General features: G+C 50.6%; 1 protein-coding gene across 1 annotated transcript in view; it reads left to right on the forward strand.

Moving 5' to 3' along the window:
- Positions 1 to 24,495, forward strand: part of ST3GAL4 (ST3 beta-galactoside alpha-2,3-sialyltransferase 4) — a 151,871-nt gene that overhangs the window by 61,028 nt on the left and 66,348 nt on the right. Inside the window, exon 2 of the mRNA XM_067563625.1 lies at positions 18,272 to 18,347. The gene's annotated coding sequence lies outside the window, so the exon portion shown is untranslated. The remainder of the gene's footprint in view (positions 1 to 18,271; positions 18,348 to 24,495) is intronic.

Raw genomic sequence — 24,495 nt, forward strand, 5'->3', positions numbered from 1 at the left:
CTGGCTGCCGTCTCCTTAACCCTTCGGGTGCTGGCCTTTCCTAAGGAGACAGCTGAGCAAATAGCTAGGGGGCCATATTATTGACCTTGTCACTTCCAGGTGTATTGCAGAAGTGCTGAGAGACCCCAGGCAGGGTAGCATCCCATTGCGCTAGGCGCTGTACATGGAATGAAAGTGATGACCCCTGCCCCAAAGAGCTCACAAGCTCAGCAGATGAGCCAATAGGTGGAGATGGTAAATGGGGGAAGGAGCAGGAGGGGCTCACCCGGGCACCTATTGGGAGGAGACAGACTGAGCTGTTGCCTGCTGCGCCAGCTGTGTTAGCAGCGGGGCTGCAAGCAGGTGGCCCTTCACGCACTGCCAGGCTGGGCCTCCTTTCCTGCCCCCTGTCCAGGATTCTTTGTGTCTCTGGCCAGCGGCATGCGGCTGCGTTCCCCTCCCTGCCTCCTGGTAGTGAGCCAGGGACCACCAGGTGGGCTGGCTCAGATTCAGCGAGCCGCCCTTCCGCTGAGGTTCCCAGAGAGGCCTCCGACATGCACGGGGGCAGCGCCTCGCTGAGCAGGCCACGTGCTTCCGACCTGCGGCTCTGGCTGTTCCAGATGTTCCCAGCTTCTCTCGCTCAGGGTTGTGCAACAGTTGAGTCAACTTGAATCCTTTCCCGCTGGAGAGTGGAGAACTGGGGCCCTCCCTGCGTCTGCCACACTTAACCCCTTGCTTGGTGGGACAGCAGATTTCGGTGAGATGGGTCTTTTAGGGCAGTGGCCTAGGCAGGGATATAACATTGCCACCTGGCCAGGTTTCCCCAGGATCGTCCCTTTTTTTGAAGTGGCTGTCCCGGGAAATCTGTCAGGGTGCTCAGTACATCCTGCCAGCTGGCCAGGTTGATGGGCTCTCCGGGGTGATTACGATCCCCGATGGAGCATGTTGGGGGCTGGTCCAGACTTCTGAAGTGCAGGGCTGGGGGTGGGGTGCCCGTGCTCGGAGGCTGGTTGGGGAAGGAGAATGTATCGGATCTTTCCATAAGGAAATGTACCTGCTTTCCATTGCGCCACCCAGAGGAAGCGTTGCCTCGCCGAACACTGCCACTGGCGGCGTAGCGCTAACGCCGCACACGTGGGAGCGGGTTTGGAGTGACAGATTGGTCAGTGGCCCTGAGGGGGGAGGCTGGAATGGATAGAAAATAACAGGAGAAGGCGCCCTTTGGCCTGTGGGTGGGTTGTGTCTGGATGAGCAATGGTACCAAGAGAAGGATGCGGAGCCGGGAGGCGGACTTTCCACCGTGGAGGCTGGGATTTGCACTGTGCGTAAGATGAATGCTCTGCTCTTAATTAAAGCCAGAATCAGAGCAGCGCAATAATTCCTGTGCTGGTAACTGCTAGTAGGTAAATCTTCAGCGTCCTCTTCTTTCATTGACTTCTCCGTAACTCTGAGGATGGACTTTGCAGCCTGCGTCTCTGTGTTTATCTAAAATACAGGGAGGGATTTTCTCTCCCGCCGTGGCTCCTCCCCTCTGCAGCTCAACAAAAACTGGCTCAGATCAGGGGAGGATTCCCACGGGGCGGGAGCAGAGTAAGGCAGCCAAAAACAAGCTGCGCTGGGCGTGATGCACTGGGAATAGGGCCGTAGTGGGTGCCACAAGGGCCGTCCTGTACAGTGCTGCCTGGCTTGAGCTCCCTGGGGGCAGTTTCAGCTGCTGAGCAGGCCAGATTTGGATCAAAGCCACCCTAGCACCCAGTGCCCCTGGGATGTGAGTGTTGGGCTGCGTCTCCAAGAGGCATGGCGCCCAGCTGCACCCTCCGAAATCACTTCATCCGCCAGTGAAATGCGGCCGTTTCTGGACTGGGACGTCGCAGCTGTTCAACAGCACTCAGCTCTGCACAACGGTTCAGGAGAGGAGCTGAGGAAGAAAGCCGTAACTGTGGGAGGCATAGAGGGGTGTGGAATGTAATTACTCGCCCTAGGACGTGCTGTCGGGTCTGCTCTGTCGTGGGTCCTCGGAAAGCGGGGTGCTCAGTGTCTGCCGGCGCCATGGCATTGGGGTGCTGGCTCAGTGGGAAGGGCGCCACCGACTGAAACCCGAGCATCGCTTCCCAGAGCACCTGACTGTTCCCAGGCATCTTTAAGGTGGTGCCGCCCAACAACCAAGCTCTTAGATCTCAAGGAAGCTTCCCATTCTAATCCTAGCCAAACCCAACGCCCTTCACTTGTGAGATCTCGGCTGGAGGTAGCGGGCTGCAGGCCATAGCACCAGAGTTGCTGGCTTAGCCGTGGGCACCACCAAGTTCTGGTTTCCCCCATGCAGCACCAGGAAGAGAACGTGCAGCTTTCCGCTTCCAAAACACCCCTCCTATCTGCTGACCTCGGGGAACTGCTCCACCGCCTGGACCGGCAGAGGGGTCACACCCCGCTCCCCACAGCCGAGAGATCTATTCTGGATGTCTCGTTGTGTGTTCTTCTCTCCAAGAGACTGGCAGATGAAGTTATTCCTCGCTTTGTAAACATTGCAACGAAACAAGCGAATGCTCAGCAATGATACTGGAGGAGGAAATGAGCTCATTGTTTTATGGCCTCAGTGTTCAGGACATTGAGTGGTCCGTCAACAACCGTTCCAGGGTCACGCTCTCCCCATAAACCACTCGAGGATTGATAAAATGCTTGCTAGTGGGTTGAAGAGGTGAAAAACCCTTTAGGCATTTTTGTCACTAAAATTCCAGGGGGTCTGTGCATGCTGCGGCTTCGAAAACAAACCTCCCCCCCCAGCTAATTAGTGGCTGCTTACGTGTGCCGGTTCTGGAAGGCACCACACCTGTGTGTGGACTGCGGCTGTCCTAGTGGGCTGTGTGGATGTTGTGATGTACCTAGAGCTGTTTCTTCTTTCTTTTTTTAACAGAAAATGTGGTTTGGGCCAAATTTAAAATTTCCGTGCAGGGAAAGATACGTATTTTGCCTATATACATATACACCCACACCCACACTTTTGTTTCCAGGATGAAACTTTTGGGTCCATTAATGTCAAATTAATTGATGGTTAGCCTGATTTGCTGTGATGCCTCATGCTCCCATTCTCCCGGGGGCCTGTTTTCCCATCTGGACTGCGGTGCACCGTGGGGGTCTCTTCTGGATGAGCCATGGAGGTACATCATGGGAGTCCTGTGAGTAAGGTGACCAGACAGGAAGTGTGAAATATCGGGACGGGGGGTGGGGAGTAATAGGCACCTATATCAGACAAAGCCCCGACTATCGGGACTGTCCGTATAAAACTGGGACATCTGGTCACCCTACCTGGGAGCACAATGCACTGTGCAAAATGTAATCTGTCTGGGCTGTCATCCAGGTTCTGCCACTGACTCCGTGTCATCTTGTGCCTGCATTTCCTTACACACCAGGTGTTGGATGGTTAGTGGCTGTGCATGCGCTGAAGCATGCGCTGCCCCCCATAGGACTGTCCTCCGGGTTGTGCTTTTCTCACGGGCTTTGTGGCCCCAGCAAAACGGTGCCAGGATCCTGTGTTCACACCAAGCCCTGGAGAGCAGCCGGGCCATGGAGTTAAGTGCCTTAGCAGGCCATTAGGCTGGCCTGCGGGAGTGTTTAGCCTCATTAAGGAATCCTGTGAGTCACGGCTTTAAATCAGAGGCTTTGTGTTGGCAGGGAAGTCGATCTAACTGAGCTTGGCTCCTTGGGAGCTTAACTTGGTCATATTGGGGTTCGTGCCAGTCCCAGAGAATGACCTTGTGTGCTACCTTTTGCAGGAACTGAGCCAGCTGGTCTGTTAAGCCCCAAATAGCTGCCTCCCACCCTGTCATGTTAAGGATGCGCCTTGGACCTGCAAAGGGAAAGGGACCGGCTGTTTTGCCTTCTTGTTGAGCTGATATGAGTGGATGCTGAAGCACGTGGGAGATCGCTGGCTGTTCAGAGCCCAGGGATGAGGAATGCAGCGGTCTGGTGGCAGGCTCTGCCTAGCATCGCGAAGTCACGGTGTAATGGTGAGACGCTACGTTCCAGTGTGACATGGTTTTATGAGCCGTGGGTGGTTGATTTCGGGGGTCCCATGAGCAGCGATGGTAGGTTTGTCAGAAGAAACAGTCTGAAGTGAGGTGTAGAAAGGACAAGGCTCTGCCACACCCCTTCTAGTGACCCAGGGTTGTATTGAAAGGACAGCATTTGCTTGCTGAACTATTTGCCAGTCAACTTCTTCGGAGTTTTCTGCAGGCATTGGTGTAGCTGGCTGGCCGGTGCCAAAAGTCTTTGTAGGAACGGGTGGTACTGCAGGGAAATATTACGTGCCCTCCTTGTTGCTGGCTTACCTCAGTGTTGGCATTGCTTAGTAGATTTTGGCTGTCCGTCAACAGTTTGTGTGTGTGTGTGTGTGTGTGTGTGCGCGCGCATGCGCGCGCATTTGTGTGTCCATCCATCCCCTCTGGTTTCTGCATGATTGTGTTTTGTTTACCCAACTCCTCCCTTTGTATGTTGCTTCTGGAGGCAGCGTAAGTTTCAAAGGAGAGGGCAGAGGCTGGGTTCCGAGTGGGAGGTGCCCTCCGGCACTGAGTGAGCCAGGGTGCCCCTGTAATGCACCTCAAAGAGGCGGCCGGCATCCCCTCTGAAATAGAGAGAGGTTTCTGTGCTTTTCTCTCTCTGGTCCCCGAAGTAGTTTCTGAGGACGCTGACCTGCTCAGCAGAGGGTGAGGTTGGGATCATGCAGGGCAAAGCCAGCATCTCAGAGCAGGACCAGAAACTTGTCAGCTTGTTGTGTCCATAAAAATACCCCAAAACTTGTTGCTTGGCTGGAGTCTCTGTGCAGGAGGGCAATGCCTCTTAGTGCATGTAGTGCAGGGTGATGTATAAGATCTCTCTAGCAACCACTCTTGTCAGCGGGGTCTGGGTACAGCCATCCAGATGCCACCATGATGGACATGGTATAAGAACCGAATAGATTGCCTGCTCCAGATACGCTTACCAGCAGCTAGTGATGGATTAAAGGAGCTTCCTGGATGAGGTGTATGGGGTCCAATTATTTCCCCCCCTTCACCTCCAATTTCCCATAGGAGGCCCTTTAAGATTAAACATAACGTTCAGGTCTTGACTACCTCGGACGTTAAGAATCCAGCGGCATGTTTCATGAGTGATTGGGGGGGGCTTGCCCTGGGGTCCTGGCCAAATTCCCACTTGCTACCTCTCTTAGCTTCCCTGCAGTTCCAAGTGGAAATGATTGTCTCCTTCGCTCCCTGCCCTGAACTGTTGTGTGCCATGTACCCAAGAAAGGCTGTAATTCACTGCAGAGGTGACCTCGCTTCCATGGTGGGTGAAGCGTGGGCAGTGAGTGGGGTAGGTCCCCCTCCCTTGAAACATTCATTGCATTCACGTACTGTTTGGCTTATAAGGGTGTGTGTGAAAACTCGTGGTGGTGCTGGTTTCTAGTTGACACATGCTTCTTGGATGTGTTGAAGCTTCCAAACCACATTTTTAAGGACTCATGTCATTTACGCAGAAGTGCCAATCCCTGCTAAATAAATTGTCTGGTGGCTGTTTGTTCTCACATGGTGACATTACTGTGTGAAAATGCGTCGATTACATAGTTACATGGGCTGGGTAAACGGCTCTTCAGTCTCTTTATGGAACACACGCACCAATCGACTGACTGGTATATAGACCCTTTACAGACTGCAAGTAAAATTTTCACCAGACTCGTGCTGTGTGAGCTTTGCACTGCGTGGGGTGAAAGCTACTGTGTGTGTGCATGCCAAAGATGGTGAGAAGCCAGCTGTACTCCTGGCCTACTGGAGAGGGGCAGTATAGAGAACGCTGTACTTCACTGGGCAGTTTTACATCTGAATTCATGAGCCACAAGGTTCGGATCTATATCTGAACTTCTGCTAAGGTCATTTTGGGACAGTCCAGATTCTAGTTAGGGCCTCTTTCTCTAATGAATAGCTGTAAACCGCTTTGCGGTGCTTACATGGTATAAAGATGTGAGAGATATTGTCTTCAGTAGTTATAGCAGGCATCACCAGGTGGCGCTGGTATAGTCCTCCAAGTTCTTAGGGTGTGAGCAAATGTTCAGTCCTAGGGAGATATGCTTTGCTTAGTTTTTAGTTAAATACGTTTCTATGTAGACAGAGCTGTGTAGACCAGCGGGAGAGTTTCCACTCTGCCTTAGGCTGTGATTAGAGTAAATCCTTGGGGCAGAGCTGCTTCCGGGGAACAAGGCATTGGTACTAGGTTGTGATTCCCAGCAGACGGGATTGCTATGTGTCCTGTTTTACCATTTCATTCCAGGGGTAGCTGGATGGGTGTAAATAAGGCAAGTTACACTTAGAATATGCCCATACTCCATGCTACTGATTCTCTTCCACTGAGAAGCTAACTTAGCAGGTGGGTGTCTGCAGCCTTGCATTGCTCAGTACAAGGATGATGCTCTCGGAACCGGACACTGGTGTCAGAAGGGCCAACACCACTACATAGGAAATGGAGTAATTCAGAGAAGCTGGATGGCTCGGGGGATTGTCTGCCCTGTGGTATCGTGGCTTTCGGGGTTGAGGCCAGTGTTCCAACTGGTGTTTTTTCTTCATTTTAGCAGGTGAAATTGACAGCAGGCTGGTGCCCCAAGACCAGATCCTGCAGGTGTGTCATGTTGCTAGCCTGCCCTTTCCCCTCCTGGCTTCCCACGGAGTTCTCCCCATCTGCGCAGTCCTTGAGCCAGCGTTTTCCCTGGCCTGGAGTTGCGTGTCAGTGAGTGGAAGGAGACCTGTGAGAGTGGAGGTTGCAGGCTGCCCAGCGCCCACGCTTCTCCTCACCTCCCTGCCCCAGGAACTTGGCAGAGGAGAGGGGTGACTCTGCCTCCCTGTGCCTCAGTTTCTCCATGCACAAAATGGGGAGAAAACCCAACCTCGTCAGCCAGGCTGAGGGAGAGTGTCTTAGGCACAGTCTTGCTTCTAAATGTAGAAGGTGCCCACGGCTGAGTGGTAAAATCAGTGGGATAGGGACATGGGCTGCATTTCCCTCCAATCTGCAAACAGTCCCTCGTCATCTTCATGCTGCAGTCCACTGGTTGGTCCTTTGCAACCAGGTCAATAACTCTCTGCAGACTAAGCGGGCCTGGAAACAAGGCCATTTGCTAACAGCCTCCTACTGCGTACTGTTATCGTTTTTGTTTACGACAAAGAGTCCTTGTATTTACGAGTTCACTTTTATAGAATTGTTTATAATAACCAAAAAAAAGAACCAATCCAGAGTCCTCCTGTCAGCTCTTTGTTTCTGATCTATGGATGTAATGACTTTATTACACGCTACTGCTAGTGTAGACGTGGTCCCAACGTTGTCTAGTAAAATGCAGATAAACTCAGCTCCAGAAACAGTAACTTTATTTACCTTTTAAACCATTTTCATCAGTTAGGGCGTAAGGATTCTTTTGAATTGCTGGGTTGAATTTCAGACTTTCTGCCAGTGCTTTTTTCTGTGACCATCGCTTGGAATCCATGGGCCCAGACCCACAGCTGATCTAAATTGTTCCGTTGACGCCATCCTGAAGACATTGCCAAGCATGGGGAAAGTCAGGAAATGGGCTTGGTCTGACGGAGTGAAGGGAAGCGTGACTGTTGTCTGGCAGGCAAGAATGTCATCCTTTTTTATTTCTTCACAGCCCCAGCTCCAAGCGTAGACACACCCAAATGGTTAATAGCGATTACATCATTAGGAGAAGGTTCCATGTTAGGGAGATTGAGGTTTGGAAGCAGACTGGGATATGATGCTTATCTGCAATAAGTCCGTTTACTTCTTGCTGGCAGTGTAAAGGAGTCTTTCTGCGGATGGACATGATATGGTGGACCTTGCAGATTCTAGGAGAGTTCAGGATGTTCTTGGAGGCTTCAGAAGCTTGTGTCCCATCTTGGGGTGTGGGTATTTTTGGATAAAACCTGGTCTGGGGGGTGAGTCGATCCAGTCTGGACCTCAAGGTTGAATGTCTGTAGAAGTGATCCACGTTGCCATCCATTTCCTTTGGGTTGTCCTCGTAGATAGGAAGCGAGCTTAACAAGCCAGAGAGAACTAGTTCAAGTCGCTAGGTGTCAGATGTGGGATTTGTGCTGGCAACACATTTAGGTTTTAGGTACATTATTCTTTTCCTCTTAGCAAAAAAACCACATCTGCACCAACTTCAGTTTCACAGCCACTGACAAGCTGCAGTGAAAATGGTTGAGGTGCCTGTCCGAATGATTACATTGATGTTATTGAAACTTGCTTGACAAGAACTCCCCTCCTTAACCGTTGGAATTCTCCATAGCACAATGCCTAACAAACCAAAAAGTGAGTGGAATTTTTTCTTTAGATTTGTGCTGTAGCCTTTCTACCTCTTCTCATGGAACACGGTTGACCATAAACATATTTCACTGGGTCAGTTTTGGGGCTGACCTAAGAAATTTGCCATTTTTTTTGTCCTGTGAGCACAGGAAATTTTTCCCCCCAAGAGGAAAAAACAAAGTGATGCAGGTCTCTGGTCTCCTCCCAACCCCTCTGGGAATCTGAAGTTCCTATGTAACACCCATCACTTTGGTATTTTCAGGTTGCATTCTGTTACTATGTGTGATTGTTTCCAAGGAAGTTATCCTGGTTTTACAGCTGAGGAACACAGGTTGAGAACGGTTGGGTGCTTAGCTCTTCTGAAAATCTGGCCTCAATTGCAGGTGCCGAGCACTTGGAAATCTGGCCTTCTGTGGTTCCCCCGCAGTTTCAAAAGGAGTGACTGACTGAGCTGCGATCCCAACCCAGTTCAAAGCCTCAACCACAGAGCGTCCTTCCCCAGGCTGCCGTAGGCCCCTCGTGGGGGCAGGCGGTATGTGTGATCCCTGATCCGCTCCTCCCGCAGGAACCAGGAGCTTGCTCTTTGGGGGTACAATGATCCTGTTTTTGTTTTGGGACCTGTTACGCAAATCTCCTTCCTGCATGACCGATCTCAGGAACCCGCCCTGCAGGTAACAGAGGAAGAGTTCCATTGGAAACCAATCACCGAAAAGCTGGCATATGTCCTTCATGGCCAGGACAAGTGTAAAGGGTGGATTGAATGTCTCTCTCCCTCTGGAGACTCAGGCCCAGATCCTCAAAGGTATCTAAATGCCTGGCTCCAATGGGAGGTGGGCCCCTGATGATCATTGAGGATCTGGGCCTCACACTCCCATCGGGAAGGTTGGATGTTGCATGAGGCTTTCTCCTCGGCAAAGCAGCAAACCCGTGGGAGTTGTAAACCCCCTCTCACTCCTTGGGAGGGGAGCGGCTGCCCTTGTGCGGCTGGCACTGGTGAGTTCCTAACCAATTTTGATCTGTCGAGCCCACAGCTGGAATGCTGGGCATGGCATCGCTGACTGCTCAGTGCCAACGAGAACGGGTTCAGAGGGAGGGCAGCCAAACTCTCTGGAGGACTCGAGGCGGGGGTTGATCCGGGCAGGGGGAGGGAACGTAAAGAAAAGGGGTGATGGGGAAGACAATATCAGGGAGAGGGGGACGGGTTCCCATGCGGCTCTTCCAACGTACGTCACTCCTCACACACAGCCCCCTCTGCTGCTTTTTGGTACGGCTCTGAATCCTCCCCGACCACTCTGCTGATGACGCTCAGCCTTGCCCTGCAACACCCCGGCTAGTCCAGTCCCGGATCTCCCCTCCCCTCCCACGCAGCTCTGCCATCAATCTGGCCGTGCAGTCTCTACTCTACGTCAGACTGAGCCCGCCTGTTTCATCCCGTTGTGTCCTGAACCCAGGGCTTGAATCCACCCCTCCCTCAGCTTGCGCAGGCCCTGATGAATTTGCCCTGCACTCTTGTACTTTGCCACCAGCCTTAGATGTTGTTCTCTTAGATGAATGTGTCCCTCTGTCTGTTCTCCATCACTGACTATTTTTAAATCAAGGTTTTTCTAAAAACTCAGCTCTAGGAATTATTTAGGGGCTGTTCTTTTGCCTGTGCTATGCCGGAGATCAGACTAGATGATCACACTGGTCTCTTCTGGCCTTGGAATCTATTAATCTATTTAAAAACCATTTCTCAATGTTTAGCGATAGGTGTTGTAGCTTATTCTTGTGAAATCACCTCCAGGCGGTTCCCAGCTCTCAAACCGGAGGGGCTGAAACCGAATGCCCCTTCTGGAGTGTCTCTGAACTCCTTAAATGTTGAACCGAGTCTCTCCTCTCTTTTCCAGTGTTGAATGTTGCTATTTTCTCTCCACTTGCTGGGGGAGAGAGAAATCCATTCAAACTTCGTGCCCCCCTCGGCAGCTGTACAAATAGAAAGGGTTTTTTTAAACCCCAGTTCTGAAGCAGCTGAATTAACATCAGAAATAACAAACCCCCCCAAACCCGTCTCTGCTAGCTCAGCCTGGATTCTATAATGTAGGGGGTGGCTAGAAACGTCTGTCCAGCAATGCCAGCAGCAGGAGGGCAGCTGGTGCTGTGATCTCTGCCAGGGGTAAACGGGTCGGCTTCCAGAGCTGGCGCCTGCATCGTTATTCCAGGGCTTGGGCCTGGCTGTGCTAACCTGGTCATGAAACAACACCCCAGGCGTAGCCCACTTGCTGTGGGGTAGAATGCACCTGCTGTCCGAGGAGTGCTGGGTAGACCCAGTCAGAATGCAGCTGCTCTACTGAAAGTGTTGGGGTTAGCACATCCGCCAGTGTGTGGCTGAATCGACTGTATGGGCTCTGCCGTGAGCAGCCCTGCCATGGTAAGCCTTAGAGGGGATCACTGTCTTGCATGAGAGAAATATTCTCTCCCCACTGAATAATGTGACATGCACAACACTTGTCCTTTCCCTCTCCGTTCATGATCCATGTGCCCTTCCTCAGAACTGGCTGTTTGGGTAGCGGGTCCAAGATCTCCCACTTGTGTTCCAGGGAAAAGTGGATTTCTGGGATGATGGTATCTCTGTGGCTTTGCAATCTTTCAGCTGTCTAGTCATTTGCTATCCACAGGCAGTAATTGGAGTATGACTAGGGGGGTTAGGCACTCCCAGCCTTTCTGCTGTGTGTGTCACGTGAGCCTGGCAATGGGCAGCAAGCCCCCTAGGCAGGGCCTCAGTGATCTTCAGTGCAAGATACTGTATGCTGATCGGATTCTGGACACCATGTGTTACTTTAGCCTGGTTTTTAAGGGAAATGCTCCCTGCACTGGTATGTGCGGCTAATGGCTTTGGCCTCTGGCATTTTTAAGTCCATTGATGAGTTGCAAACAAGTCTCTTGTGACACCACAGAAGTTTCAGTAGCAGTAACAAAATCTAGTATGTCAGGTGCAGTCTGGAATATCCAATTATTTCTGTCTAAAAATACTGGCCTGGCAATTAGTTACTAGAATCGCTTCCACAGCCCACAGCAACCAGAAGGGTTTTTTTTTCTCTTGAAAAGATAAATCTATTGTCACTTTAGTCAAATGATGATCTGAAATTAACCATAATTAATGCAGAGTAAAATATGCCACCATTAATTTGCCTTTATGTATTTTTCTTGCTAATATCTGTTTTGGCATTTCCTTTTTCACTTCTCTAGAAATGCATAAAAGCAAAGGCTTTACAACAGCGGTTCTCAACGAGGGGTATCCAGAGGTCTTCCATGGGGTACATCAACTCACCTAGATTTTAACAGGCTACTTAAAATGCACTAGCAAAGTCAGAACAAACTAAAATTTCATACAGACAATTACTTGTTTTATACTGCTCTGTATGCTGAAATGTAAGTACAATATTTATATTCCATTTGGTTTATTTTATAATATGATAAAAAGGAGAAAGTAAGCCATTTTTCAGTACTAGTGTGCTTGTTACACTTTTGTATTTTTGTCTGATTTTTGTAAGCAAGTAGTTTTTAAGTGAGGTGAAACTTGGGGGTACGCAAGACAAATCAGACTCCTGCAAGGAGTACAGTAGTCTGGAAAGGTGGAGAGCCCCTGCTTTATGTGTGATGGAATGAATTAAAATCTCTTCCAAGAGCTTCCATGCATTTTTTACGTTGCAACCTCCTCGAGACAGAGAGGATCCCAGTTTTGCACTTGCAATGCCTGAAGTGGAAATGCACAAGTGGGCGTGTTTTCTCTTCATAGGGTCTTTCATCCATGCTTTACAGGAGACAGTGCTGCAGGTGGCCATGCATCGGCTTGTGTGTTTATGCGAGCTCTGGTGACCTCTGTTGGAGCAGGACAGATTCATGCTGGTTCTGGTAGCTAAAGTAAGGGGGCTGCTCCTTTCTGCTTTCCCAGCGGGCCTGGCTGGTGCTGGGTAGAGGTGGGGGCATTGGTTAGGGCTGAGCTGGATTTTAGACTCCAAACCAATTGGCTAAACTGATTTATTGTCCTCGCTCGTCTAGCTGGATCAGTGTATCCGTAAAGATCCAAGTCACACTCTGCAGCCGCACCTGCACCTCGGCTCCCATTCCCACCGAGGCTGTGCACGTTGTGGCAAACAGACAGCTTCCCCCTAGTGGGTCCCATGCTTCTGCCCCTTGTAGTGGGCCAGGGAGTCACTGGTCACCCCGTCTCCCCAGGGGAGGTACCTTGCTGGGGCTCCTCCTGCCCGCTGGGGCCAAGGGTTTCCCCCTCTCTGCTCCTCGGGCTGCAGAGAAGCACTGTCTCCTAGCCCAGGGGAAGCTGCTCCTCCAGCTGCCATGAGCCTTCTGGCAGCTTCCTTCTCCTGTGCTTCCCCCCCCTCCCTTTAGGGAAGGCAGGTTTAAATACACCCGGAGTATCCCTTCATTGGGTCCAGGTGTCTCTAACCGCCCTGCAATCATCTCTCCTCTGCCTGCAGGAAAAAGGGCTTTTGGCATTCTAGGGCTCACATGCTGGCCCTGGTATATGCCCTTTTGAGGCCCTCTGGCCTGACTATCACAACGTGCAGAGGGTTAGTAATGGGAGCAGGATGAACGCCAATGAGAACAACACTTGAGGGGCTACGCTGCCTGCCACTGGAGGGTTTCAGAAGGTGCTGCTGAGTTCACAGCTCCCTTGGGAAATAGCTATGCGTCATTGCTGATAACATCTCTGCACCTCAGTTTCCCTAAGCGGGCTGTCCAAGGACACAGAGTGAGTCCATGCAGAGCCAGGAATAGGACCCAGCAGTTCTAAGTTCAGTGCTCTGTTTTGACCATTCGACGGTGTGTTTGCTGGGCATAACCAGGGGCTACTGTAAAACCCGTCTTCACTTGCCCATTCGCAGTGATGGGCCAGGACCTCAACAGCCAGTTGTCACCCTCAATCCCCCAGCCCTCTGAAAGACTTTCATTCCTCTGAGACTAGCATTGCAGGCAGCGACTGCAGAAACGGGGAGTGTGGGCAGGCAGCTTGCAGCGAAAGAGAGAGCATTAACTCACTCTCCAACATGTAATGGGAGCTGGTTTGGCCCTAGTACGAATCGCCTCTTCCCTCTCCTTTATGAAATCGGTTCTGGAGTTAGAGAACAGAGTGTGCTAAAGCCGAGTGGTTAGCAATCAGCGATAGCGTGGTGTCTCCTTGCAGGCCGGCCCCTGGCAGGACTGAGACCTAAACGTTGATGGTGTTGACCAGCTGTTTTATAATGGAATCTTGTAACTTGCATATTCCAGATGTGTAAGTCGTTTTGGGATTGCTTTCACGGCAGCCCGGTCCAAGAAGTCCTGATATGTGTTCATGCGCTGAGAATGTATTAATGGGCTGTATATATGAATGCAATGCTGAGGTTGAGATTTGAGTTTCACAGAAGTTTTATGAGGTTCCCAGAGCAGCTGTAACTTGGCGAGCCCATGTGTTACAAAGAGAGCTTTCATTGCATGATCATCATGAGACACTGGGGTAATGTGACTTGCCAGAGAAATTCTGTTTCGAATGCAAAAGTTAGGTCCCCTTGGAAACCTCTGAGGAGTATGTCTAGCCTGATAGGAAGAGACAGTTGGTATGTGTTAAGGGCCACTCTTTTCTTCTGAGCCGGAGCTGCGTGCAGGAACTCAGTGACGTGGGGCGGCGGGAGGAGGGATGTGTTGTGCTTCTGGAGTAACTGTCTTGGCAGAGATTTAAAAGCAAAGGTTGGAACTAAAGATCCCAGGAGACTCAGAGGAGCCGTTGACGAGTAATGTTGTGTCGAAAAGTTCACTAGGATAATAATTTCTTCCATTGTGGTGTGGAATGAACGGTTTGATTGGCCCTTGTTTGACGATATTTGCACGACCCTCTTGTGAGCAATGCACATCTCTGATTCCAGCTGATAAAGCCATTGTGCCACATGGTGATGTGACCCTGCCTGCTGACTCTGAGAGAGCGCTCTCCATTGACCAATGAAATGCAGCCACTTTGGGGCGGCTCATGGCAGCTGATGGTCAGCTTGCAGCAGTGATGCACAGCAGTTTAGGACAGCTTAGGTCCCTGGATGGGGCTCCAGTCTGAGGAGGACTTGTGTTCTGTTCCTGCCTCTGTGGGTGATTTGCTGTCACCTTGGCCAAGGTTCTGCACCCTTCTCTGTCTTGGTTTCCCTGTCTGTAAAATGGGGATAACACCACCTTTGTAAGGTGCTTTGAGATCTAAAACCAAAAAGTGTTATGTGCTATTCATCCTCTGCCATATCTAGATCCATCTTCATCATCCACACCCTCCGCGCTTTGCAGTATGGTTCTAGATTCTCTTGTCACTTAGCCCACTGACTCTTTACTGTGAGCAGGTCCCGGTGCTACAGAGATGAGGCCCTGTACGGCACGTTCCCTTATGGTGAGTGCAGGCAGGCTATTTGTTCTGTGAAGCGTGTGCCCGCACGCTACTGCGTCGGGTAATGGCATGGGGAACATGCATCTTGTTACAGGCTACATACACACATCTGAGCTGGAGCTTGAGGATTTGACTCTCGCTGAGTTTGTTTTGAGTGGGTAAAAAGCAGAGCCCAGCTGGACTAAAGCCCCGAGTCTGTTTCCCCTGCCTGATTATGGTACACTGACTATATACAATACAGGAGGTGTCTCAGACCTGTTATATTCTATTAGTAACATCTTCCATCCCGCAATGCAGCAGCAGGGATTTGAGTCAAACCTGCCTACGGCTGCTCTGATGAAACCTCTGGCGTCCGCTTCCTCTGCTGTTCGAAGGAGTTCATATTTGTCTGAGTGAGGCTGTGATTCGGTTGGGGGAACGTGTGCTGTACTCTGAGGAGTATGGAAAGGAGGCCTGCTTAGGTTGCTTTGCTCACGCTGTTGTGTTTTGCCTGGAATCCTCACAAATAATGCTCTATTGATACATACCTTCCAAGTTGAAAAGCTCCAGAGGGGTAGCCGTGTTAGTCTGTATACAGCAAAAACAACAAGAGCTCTGTAGCACTTTAAAGACTAACACATTTAATTTCTGCAGGCATAAGCTTTCGTGGGCTGTAATCCACTTTGTCGGATGTGGTTACAGCTCACAAAAGCTTACGCCTGCAGAAATTAAATGTGTTAGTCTTTAAAGTGCTACCTTCCAAGTGTTTCACTCCTCCGTTGTTTGTTATTGAGACCTGGATGGCTGCCATAAAGGGTTACCAGTAATCTGGCCTCTCTGGTCACTCCCATGTTGTTCTAGACTCTTTACTTTGATGGATGTTGGGTGTTTCTGAGAAACTAGATGGGCTTCTTTCTTCTCCTAGTGACACATGGCCACGTCTTCCTTCTTTGCCTCCCTTAACTCCAGTCTTGGCTAGAGGATCTCAAGGAATGCGTTGTGTGATCAGAACGTCTCCAGAGGGATCTCTCCAGGGCCGGATTGAAACATGTTATAACAGTGCTTTGAGGGTGGGGGGGTGGGGGGTAAGCTGGCACTGCTGCAGCTCTCTGGCTTTAATTCATTGTCCTGTGGATGGACAGAGAGCAAACTCCAGTGGGGTCATTCTGAAACATGCCAGCAGCACTAAATATGTGTCTCTGCCAGGTGAAAATCTGCTCTGAGTGAGCAGCTGAAGAAGAGCGAAGCCGTACAGTTATGGCTAGCATAGGCAGGGGGCCTGATTGACAAGACCGTGCTGTCTTTGACCGACTAGCCAAATGGGCAGGTGAGGGACAGATCTAATGCGACAGAGCTAATTCTAATCAGGATTGTAGAACGTGGGAAGCTTGCTGAGGGGCCCGAGCAGTGTTGCATGGCAGGATGGATAAATGGCTAGCTCCCAAAGAGGTTATCAAGGGTTGTTGGGTTGGAAGGTTGTGTCAGGTGGCTCAGGAGTCGATACTGGGACAGGATTCAAAAAATGGTCTAATGACCTTGAAGGTGAGCTCTGCGGCGTCGACATTTCTGGCCTGTGTGAGCCGGGAGTCATAGTCAACATAGATGATCTCTCTGAAAGTATGGGGGGAGCTGAAGTGGTAGAGGTGCCATTCAGAGCAGTGAGATGAAGTTTAATGGGAAGGAGAGAGCCTGGGGAAGAACAAGTCTCAGCGTAGATGTAGAATGACAGTCATCCAGAGCCCCCCTGTGGAATAATGAGGATGATGGTGGACAAGAAACCGGCGACTTCCCATTGCCGGGCGGTAATGAGGGAGGCTGCTTCTCTTCTGGAAAGCCAGGTACCACTTTGAGAAGCTGACCTCGTTTCATGCCGCAGCTGGGCTGCTGGGCCCTTCCTGCAGAGAAGACACTTGCCGGTCCTTCTTTGTATCTTCTCTGGGTTTCTAAACTGGCTCTTGCAGTAACATCTCTGTGATGAATGTGACCTCTGAATTGGCATCTGAAGTGCTTTGGGTGCCTCAGGCGCATCACGTTTTGCAATGCCCCGTGAAGTACGTATTTAATTATGATGTTGTTGTTGGATCTGTTTCACAGATAGGGAACCAGAGGCAGAGAGAGGTTAAAAGACTGGTCCAAAGTGATTCAGTGACCAAACTGGGAGTAACTGTAACTACTAGGCGTTACTGCCTTCCGTTGTGGCCAAGGACAGCATGTAAGTGGGGCTGCAATTCTCTCTCAAAGCTAACAATGGGAAGCCATGTTGCTTGTCCCATCAGATTCCCGGAGGAGGATGCAGAGTAATAGAAGTTAGGAACCCCTCCTGGAGGTCAACTACAGCTGGGATATCTCAGGAGGTGGTTATAGCAACCTCAGCAGAGATGATGAAGTGAGAGAAGGTGGTCGTGGGTGGTAGTTGTGGGAGCCTTGGTCTACTGAAAGATGCCTAATCCCTCTCTGGTTGTAATGTCCGGAGCGATGAGGCTTCCACTGTTTCCCTTAGCAGGCTAAGTTCCAGTCCAAGTAAATTGTGCTGTTATCTTGGTCAGGACTCAGAATGAATACCTATAGACCAGAAGATTCCTGATCAATCAGCTGAGGCCAACAGACCTCAGAGGTCCCCATCCTCTCTAGTGCCATGGCTAGCAACTGATTGCCCTGGGGAGTCACTTCATCATTCTCTCTTCACTGATGCTCTGTGTTCTGAGATGCTAATACGTTACCAGGAAGCAGCAGATGCTTCTCTGGGTCTGTGCCTGCGGCTCTGCACTAGAGCAGCCTGCATGCGCAGGGAAAGGAGGGGTGCATGTGCGTGAAGTTTTACGCCTAGGATCTGGTTTTCGAATAGCCTCTCCTAAACTTCCCAGGGCAGCACACATCTGTGGCAGCCAGAGAGAACTCCAGAGGCCAAGACCTGAAACTTACCAGAGGAATCCTGGCAGTTCACTTCAGTTTGTTTTTTCCTTGGGGCTGTTAAATGCGCCTTGCCCCTTTGGTGAACTAGGTTACTGCAGAGCACCCGCCCTGCTTGTTAGTACTGGAATCTAAGCAGTCATGTGGTTATTGCTGTGGAAGATTCATAGATGCAAACATCTGAGAAGACTAGGCTAAGCCACCCTGGGCTGGGCATTTTCAGGGTGAGTCAAAGTCAGCTAATGAGTCTCGCAACCTGCTGCTTACGGGGGTGATGCCGCTCAGCGTCAGCGGCACAGATGGCTCTGAGTTTCAGGCACTAGATGTTCCCATGCTGATCTCAGGTAGCTGCTTCTCTTTCTGTGCAAGAACTGGGACCGGTAGCATCTGCCAAATTGAAATAGCCATCTTTGCTTGGCTGGGAGGGGGTGGGGGATCTGGGGTCTGATGGGATGGCCCCTAGTTGCACATTACTAGATCACGGTAGCAAGAGCAATGGAAGAGGTAGAGGAATAACCTGCTCAGAGGTTGGCTGTGTGTGGTGAGATGCATGGGGACATTCGTGTCCTAGAACTCCCCCGCCCCAGCCGTGGATCCTAGTGGCCCTGAATACAAGAAGCATTTAAGTGAAGCACAGTTCCCCATATGCCACTTCACTAAGTGCTCCTTCTGTCTCTCGTCTTCCTTTGACAGGGGCAGAAAGAGTGGCGTTGCAGAGTCCCACCCTGTGGAGGTGCTGCCATCTCAGCTTTGGAACGAGGGGACGGACGTAAGTAGCCCCCCCCCTTTTTTTGTTCCCCCGGAAGGGCGGAGCGGTGCGGGTGTCGGCGTTGGCAACGTGACGAATCTGCTGTGTGCATTGAGGGTGCTGGGGTCATGGGTCCATAAAGGACGCTGCTCCCTCGGAGCATTATGGGAAAGGCAAGGAGGTCATGACCCCCTGTTTGTTCGTGAACATCTTTGGGTTAGTGACCTTTGGGTTGAGAACCCCTCCAGAAGGGAATAGCCAGCCAATTGTGTTACCTAGAAAGAAGTCCCATGTCTCGCAAAGTGAGAGCACCCCAACGCCCACTCTCTTCTTCCAGTAACTTTTCGTCCTCTCCTTTCCTGATAGGGGCTCTTCAGAAGTTCTCCATTAGGGGTAGGTCACCTGGGACCCCATGTAAACGCCAGCCTTTTGTTCACCATTAGCCTTTGGAAGGCTCCCATCACCACCAAAACAACAATCATGGGCTCTCTGTCTGTGTGACATGAAAACCAGTCCTGCCCTCAACCCTCCCTCCCAGCTCCAGGCTGAATTTGAATTCTAACCTGAATTTGGCACTAGTCAGTATTGCTGAGCTGCCAGTGCATTGGCCCCCCCATGAGCAGTAACGGCTAAATTCACATATGACAGCAGGGATGCACAGAGAACCCCCTGGCCTGAACCACATGACATTTATTTTGCATGTTTTCATAGAAGATGAGGGCTGGAAGGGACCTCAGGAGGTCATCTAGTCCAACCCCCTGCTCAAAGCAGGACTAACCTCAGCTAAATCATCCCAGCCAGGGCTTTGTCAAGCCAGGGCTTAAAAACCTCTAAGGATGGAGATTCCACCACCTCCCTAGATAACCCATTCCAGTGCTTCACCACCCTCCTGGTGAAAAACATTTTCCTATTATCCAACCTAAACCTTCCCTACTGCAACTTGAGACCACTGCTCCTTGTTCTGCCATCTACTGCCATTGAGAACAGCCTAGCTCCATCCTCCCTGACACTCCCTTCAGGTAGTTGAAGACTGTTATTAAATCCCCCCTCACTCTTCTCTTTTGCAGACTAAACAAGCCTAGTTCCTACAGCCTCTCCTCATAAATCACATGCTCCAGTCATTAAGATGTAATGTGTATTATGTGTGCGTGCATGTGCGTATATGGTGCCTGTGGGGAGTGACTGTAGCAAGACTTGTTTTCTAGGGTAGTGGCAATTTCACCCCGACGCTCAGTGAGCACAGAGGGTGGAGGAACTAGTTCCCTTGGACAGCAGGATTGAACACCTCTAACGGAAGTAGAATCCCATTCCAGCGGCGTGAAACTTGCCTGTAGGGGAAGTGAAGCTTCACTGTAAAACGAATGGGAGTACAATGAACTGCACAGAAGTGATGTTCGTGGTACTGAGCTGTCGGGGGAGTTTCAGGGTATCCAAGTTCACTTTTGGGGAGTTCCACTGTGTGTAGTAATTAAATTGAGGCAGATGGTGCTGTGACATTGGGGTGGCGTGGCAATGAACTGCCATACGTGGCACTTATTAGCTAGCCTGAATTCTGCATCTTAGGGTGCATTCTGTGTCGATTTGTATTGGAAATAGGATGAGTTCAACCGTGGGTCTCTGTTCTCTCCCGTACCCGTTGTTCTGCGCCCTCTCCAGCTGCGCAGTGTGTGTTTGTCCCATGGTGACCTCCGAAATGACACACATCAGGTCAGTGGGATTTAAGCATATGCTTAAGTGTTTTGCTGGGAGTTGAGAACTGATTCTTAAGCTGGCCTTGTTGGTTTTCAAACTGGGCAGAGACCTGTCCCTATGAGGTCTCCTTACCCCATGCCTAATCCTTATCTATGCTCTGACCCATATGCGGTGTCAGGGTCCTAGCTCTGTGCTGTAGGTTGGCAAGTGTCTAGGAGCCCCACTCATGGGAAAGGTCCCCGAAGTGCTAGGATCTGTACAAACAGAGAACAAAGGGACGGCTCCTGCCCCAAGGTGCTTACCATCTAAGTAGTGATGTCAGCTTTCCCATAGACATATGCACGTTAGTTTTAATAGTAGTGCCAAATCTAGGGCCAAAAGTGAGATGCTGTAACCGAGCCGAGCCTGCAGTTCGCCCTTCTACTCCACAAACACTGGCCTGTCCTAGAATAGTGTATGTACTGTCCTATTGTCAGCACATCACACGGTATGCCTAAAGGAATTCACGCCATCGCACCACAAGGAACAATCCCAAATGGTCCTAATGCTGCTCTGCCAATCAGTGGAATCAAAGACTGGGAGAGTTACCTCCCTCTGAAATCCCTTCTGCTTTGGATAACGACAGCAACAGTAGTGGTTCCTAATGGTTAGAGCAGCACACTGCACCTCAGGACTCCTGGGTTCTGCTCTTGCCCTGCTGCGTGGTCACGAGCAAGTCACTGAAACTGCTGCACAGCAGAAGTTAACCACCTGTAAAATGAGTGGAACAGTCTTTTCCTTCTTCGCAGGGGTGTTAATGACTAAATGAATGCAAATCGCTTTAAGATCCCCAGATGGACATCTCTCTGGAATGGCAAAGAAGTGTTGTTATTGCTGCGAATCCCTTTGGTGCCACAAACAGTCTGGAGTTGTCGGGAACATAAAAATATGTCTCCTGTATCTCCAGCTGGTGCCTGAGCCAGATCCAGCTGACAGCTGTGTACTAGGGAAACTTCTACCGATGGAACTACACCAGTTAGCAGCAAGGGCGTAAAGGTGGGGATCCCCTGTAGTTTCATGGGGTAGGGGGGAACTTCTAGTGTAGATCCACTGCAAGACAGGACCTACCCTAGCAACTTCCCTTGAGATTTGCACTTGTCATCCAGCATAGACAGAGCTTTCTTATATAGATTAGGGTGTTCTTAGGGGCCAGGAGAGAACAGGCTACTGATCCATCTGGCTGCTAGCCAGTCTCTGCTGCTCTAGAGGAGACAGAAGAGACCCCTTAATTCGCATGTCTTGTGTGTAGAGGGAAGGGGCAGACTCCGCGCCACTCCTCAGGTCAGTTTCGGTTTGTAGTGGAGTGGGCTGACTTCAGGTGCCATTGAGGCCACAGGACCAGGTGAGCGCTAAAATAAAGAACTGTTTTCCTGCAAATGTCATAGATGATAATGACCCAGGGCTAATTTAATATTGTCTTTGTCTGAAGGAGGTGCACAGTGCATAGCAGCTAGATGAAGCACTGTGCTAGGCACTCCCAGGTAAGAAAACCAGAAAACTCCCTGACTTTGGTCTTTTCCCTGAGACGTCAGTAGGTTTTTAAAGCAACACAAAACAAAAATAAAGCAAAATTGGACCCGCCTGTGATTATCCAAAGAGACCTGGGAGAGAAGCTCAAATGCATGATTGAGTCATTGATCTGCTCAGCCAATAGGGATTTGGACTGAATTCAAGTTTACAGACTGGTGAGGTTTTTAGAGTAAGGCCCTGAAACCTGCTCTTTACATCCCTTTTCTCTTTCCAGTGGCTGGATTTTGGAGGTGTGAATGTTTGTTTCCTGGTGACGGTTAACCAGACACCTGACTGATTTTCACAGGCTGTACAGAATGAGTCTCTGCTGAGTCTCTTTCAATGCAGTTTGCATAGAGGCCAGACCACTGTGGTTGTGCAGTTGTGTTAGCTGACTTCCGCACCACCCCCCAGGTGGAATTGGTTTAAGGGAGTGCTCTCTTTCCCAATTTTGGGGGCATGCCCCTGCTTTTGATACGTGATATAATGCCCTGAGAACTGGGAGCCAAGAGAGAGAAGAGAATGAATGTAGGTTCTGGGTGTGTTGGGTTTGAAGAGGAGGGCGTGTGCACAAGGTTAGATCTGTGGGGGGTGCAGAGATGTGATTCATAAAGGGTGCCAGCATTTATCTCTGGTTTGGGAAGCTGTGAGCATCTGGAAATTAACTTAGCTGTGAAATACAATGCAGCACGCTTTCTCTTTGACTCCCCGACCCCTGTAAGTAGCATTGTGTGCTCTTGACTCAAACTGGGGTGGAGTGCAGGAGATGTGTGTGCTTTCCAGAGCAGTTTAATTATATATCGAGTATCTGTGGTGGAACGGTAGCCTTTTTTTTGTTGTCGGCTTGTTCTCTTTAAAGGAGAAGTTTGCATTTATTAAAACTGCTGCTTGCCCATATAAATGACTCGTGGCTAAAGGTGGTCTCCGTGATGCTTCTACAGAAGATGTCACCGTGGCATGTTGTTTGTAGGTGGATCGCGTTAGCCTCAGTCCCTTCTCAGTCTGATTCCTTCTACCTGCAGGGGCATTAAACGATTGGGGGATTGCTAATAAACACTGAAAACTGCTGGCGGAATAAGACCGGAAGCCGAAAGTAAACAATATCCCCGCTGGAGAAGAAGAAACACACTGGCTTTTACGAGGGGAAAATGTTGTGAATCAGTCCTTAGCTATGCACTGGTCCTTATCTGTACTCACTGGTGTTCACAACAGTACATTGAAGGTGGTGTTTTCAGCCTATGGGAATGAGGTGCTGAAGTCTTATCTGAAATTTGGTGGGATATGGGTACTTAATTCCCTTAAGCTCCTTTGGAAAGCCCAAACTTAGGGTGTGTCTGATTCCCCGCCCAGAGATCTCCTTCGGGTGGGATTGGGTCCCCCCAGTGATCGTCCTTGTTACCCTCACATCGTATCAGGGATCAGGTCTGTGAACTCAAGACAGGAGCATTTTCCCTTGGAGTTGGCTGGGTCTCCCAGTTCTTTTGGCACCAGCCCTCTCACCCTGCTTGTGAACTGATGCCCCTTGGAGGCAAGTTCAGCTCAGTCCCTGGCTCCCAACTTGCTCGGGGGTCAGAGTCCCTCTGAGCCTGTCTCCAGCCATCCTGCTGAGGGAAACCGACCTGGAGTGTGTGTGTCTGATCCCTGGGGGTGCGGTGTTAAGTCCAAAGGCTTTTCTGTTGAGGCTCAAACCCAGCTCAGTTACGATCTCTCTTGCTGCCATCCCAAGTGTCCCGTTGTGTTACAGTCTGGAGATTGCCAGCATTGTCAGGGTTAAACCCCAGCCCTTCCCTCTTTGGGGAGACGATAAAAGTTTTGCACCCTCGGTCCACTGCTTGTCTTGTCCGCCCCTCTGTTCCCGACAAGCAGCTGTGGCCAATCCAAACACAGGCCCATTCAGATCGCTGCGTGTCTCCCTCTGCTGTGAAATTTCCCCAGTCGATGACTCCCAGAGCCGTTCAGGCCAGCTGGTAAACAGGGCAACGGTGATAAACACAGAGAGAGCCTCCAGTAGCAGGCAGAGAGGAGCGTAATTGGAATCCCTGTAACACCTGCCTGGCTGGAGGCGTGCGGAGATTAAGAGGGCATCCGTGGAGTTGAGGTGCAGGTGGTGAATGCTGCAGGTAGGAGAGACCACGCGTCTGTCTGGGACTGACGCAGGGGATGCCTGTGAGCCGTGGGCGGCGCTTTAGGAAATCCAGGCAGATACAAAACCCCAGGTAGTGGGGGGAGGGGTGGCTTAATATTAGCATAAGCATTTAAAAATAAGACCCATTCTTTCCCACTGCTCTGCTGCCCTCAGGGAGCAGCTTGGTCTCCGGTGGTTTGAACACTGGGGTGGGCACTGGGAATTCCTGGGTTTCATTCCTGCCTCTGGATGACCTTTGGGCAAGTCAGTTCCCTGCTCTGTGCCTCAGTTTCCCCATCTGTAAAATGGGGATCACATCGATCTGAATTTCACCAGGTGCAGCCCACTCCTGGGTCGGCCAGGTCTCTCTGTCTGCTGTGTAGTGCCTCCAGCCATGCTGCTGGGTGCTATGCAAGTAAGTTCGTTTGTAAACTGTCATCCAAGGGCTAAATTAGTATTTTCCTTCTCTAATCTAATCTTTAAGCATGACCCACCTGCCAGGGTCTGTTAGACCCAGACCCTGCCCCCAAAGAGCTTACGGCCAGCAAGGACTAATCAGCCAAAAGTGATTAGCTCTGATTTGGGGAGCCCCACTTGAGGTATCTTGGTGAGGTGCCGATCACCTGCATTTCCCATCAACTTCACATGGAGCAGCAGAGCGCTCAGCACTCTGAAAATCACGTCCCCTGTGCCTCCCTGGGCATCACCCCTCACTGCTCTCTGCCTGGAGTCCGAGCTGCGGCCCTGTTCCTGCAAGCACACTAACTTCACTCGGGGTGGAGTCCCACCGCCGTCGATAGCAGC

The sequence above is a fragment of the Emydura macquarii genome, unplaced genomic scaffold (assembly GCF_026122565.2).
Source record: "Emydura macquarii macquarii isolate MOO-44397 ecotype Brisbane River unplaced genomic scaffold, CSIRO-AGI_Emac_v2 contig_312, whole genome shotgun sequence".
NCBI lineage: Eukaryota > Metazoa > Chordata > Testudines > Chelidae > Emydura > Emydura macquarii.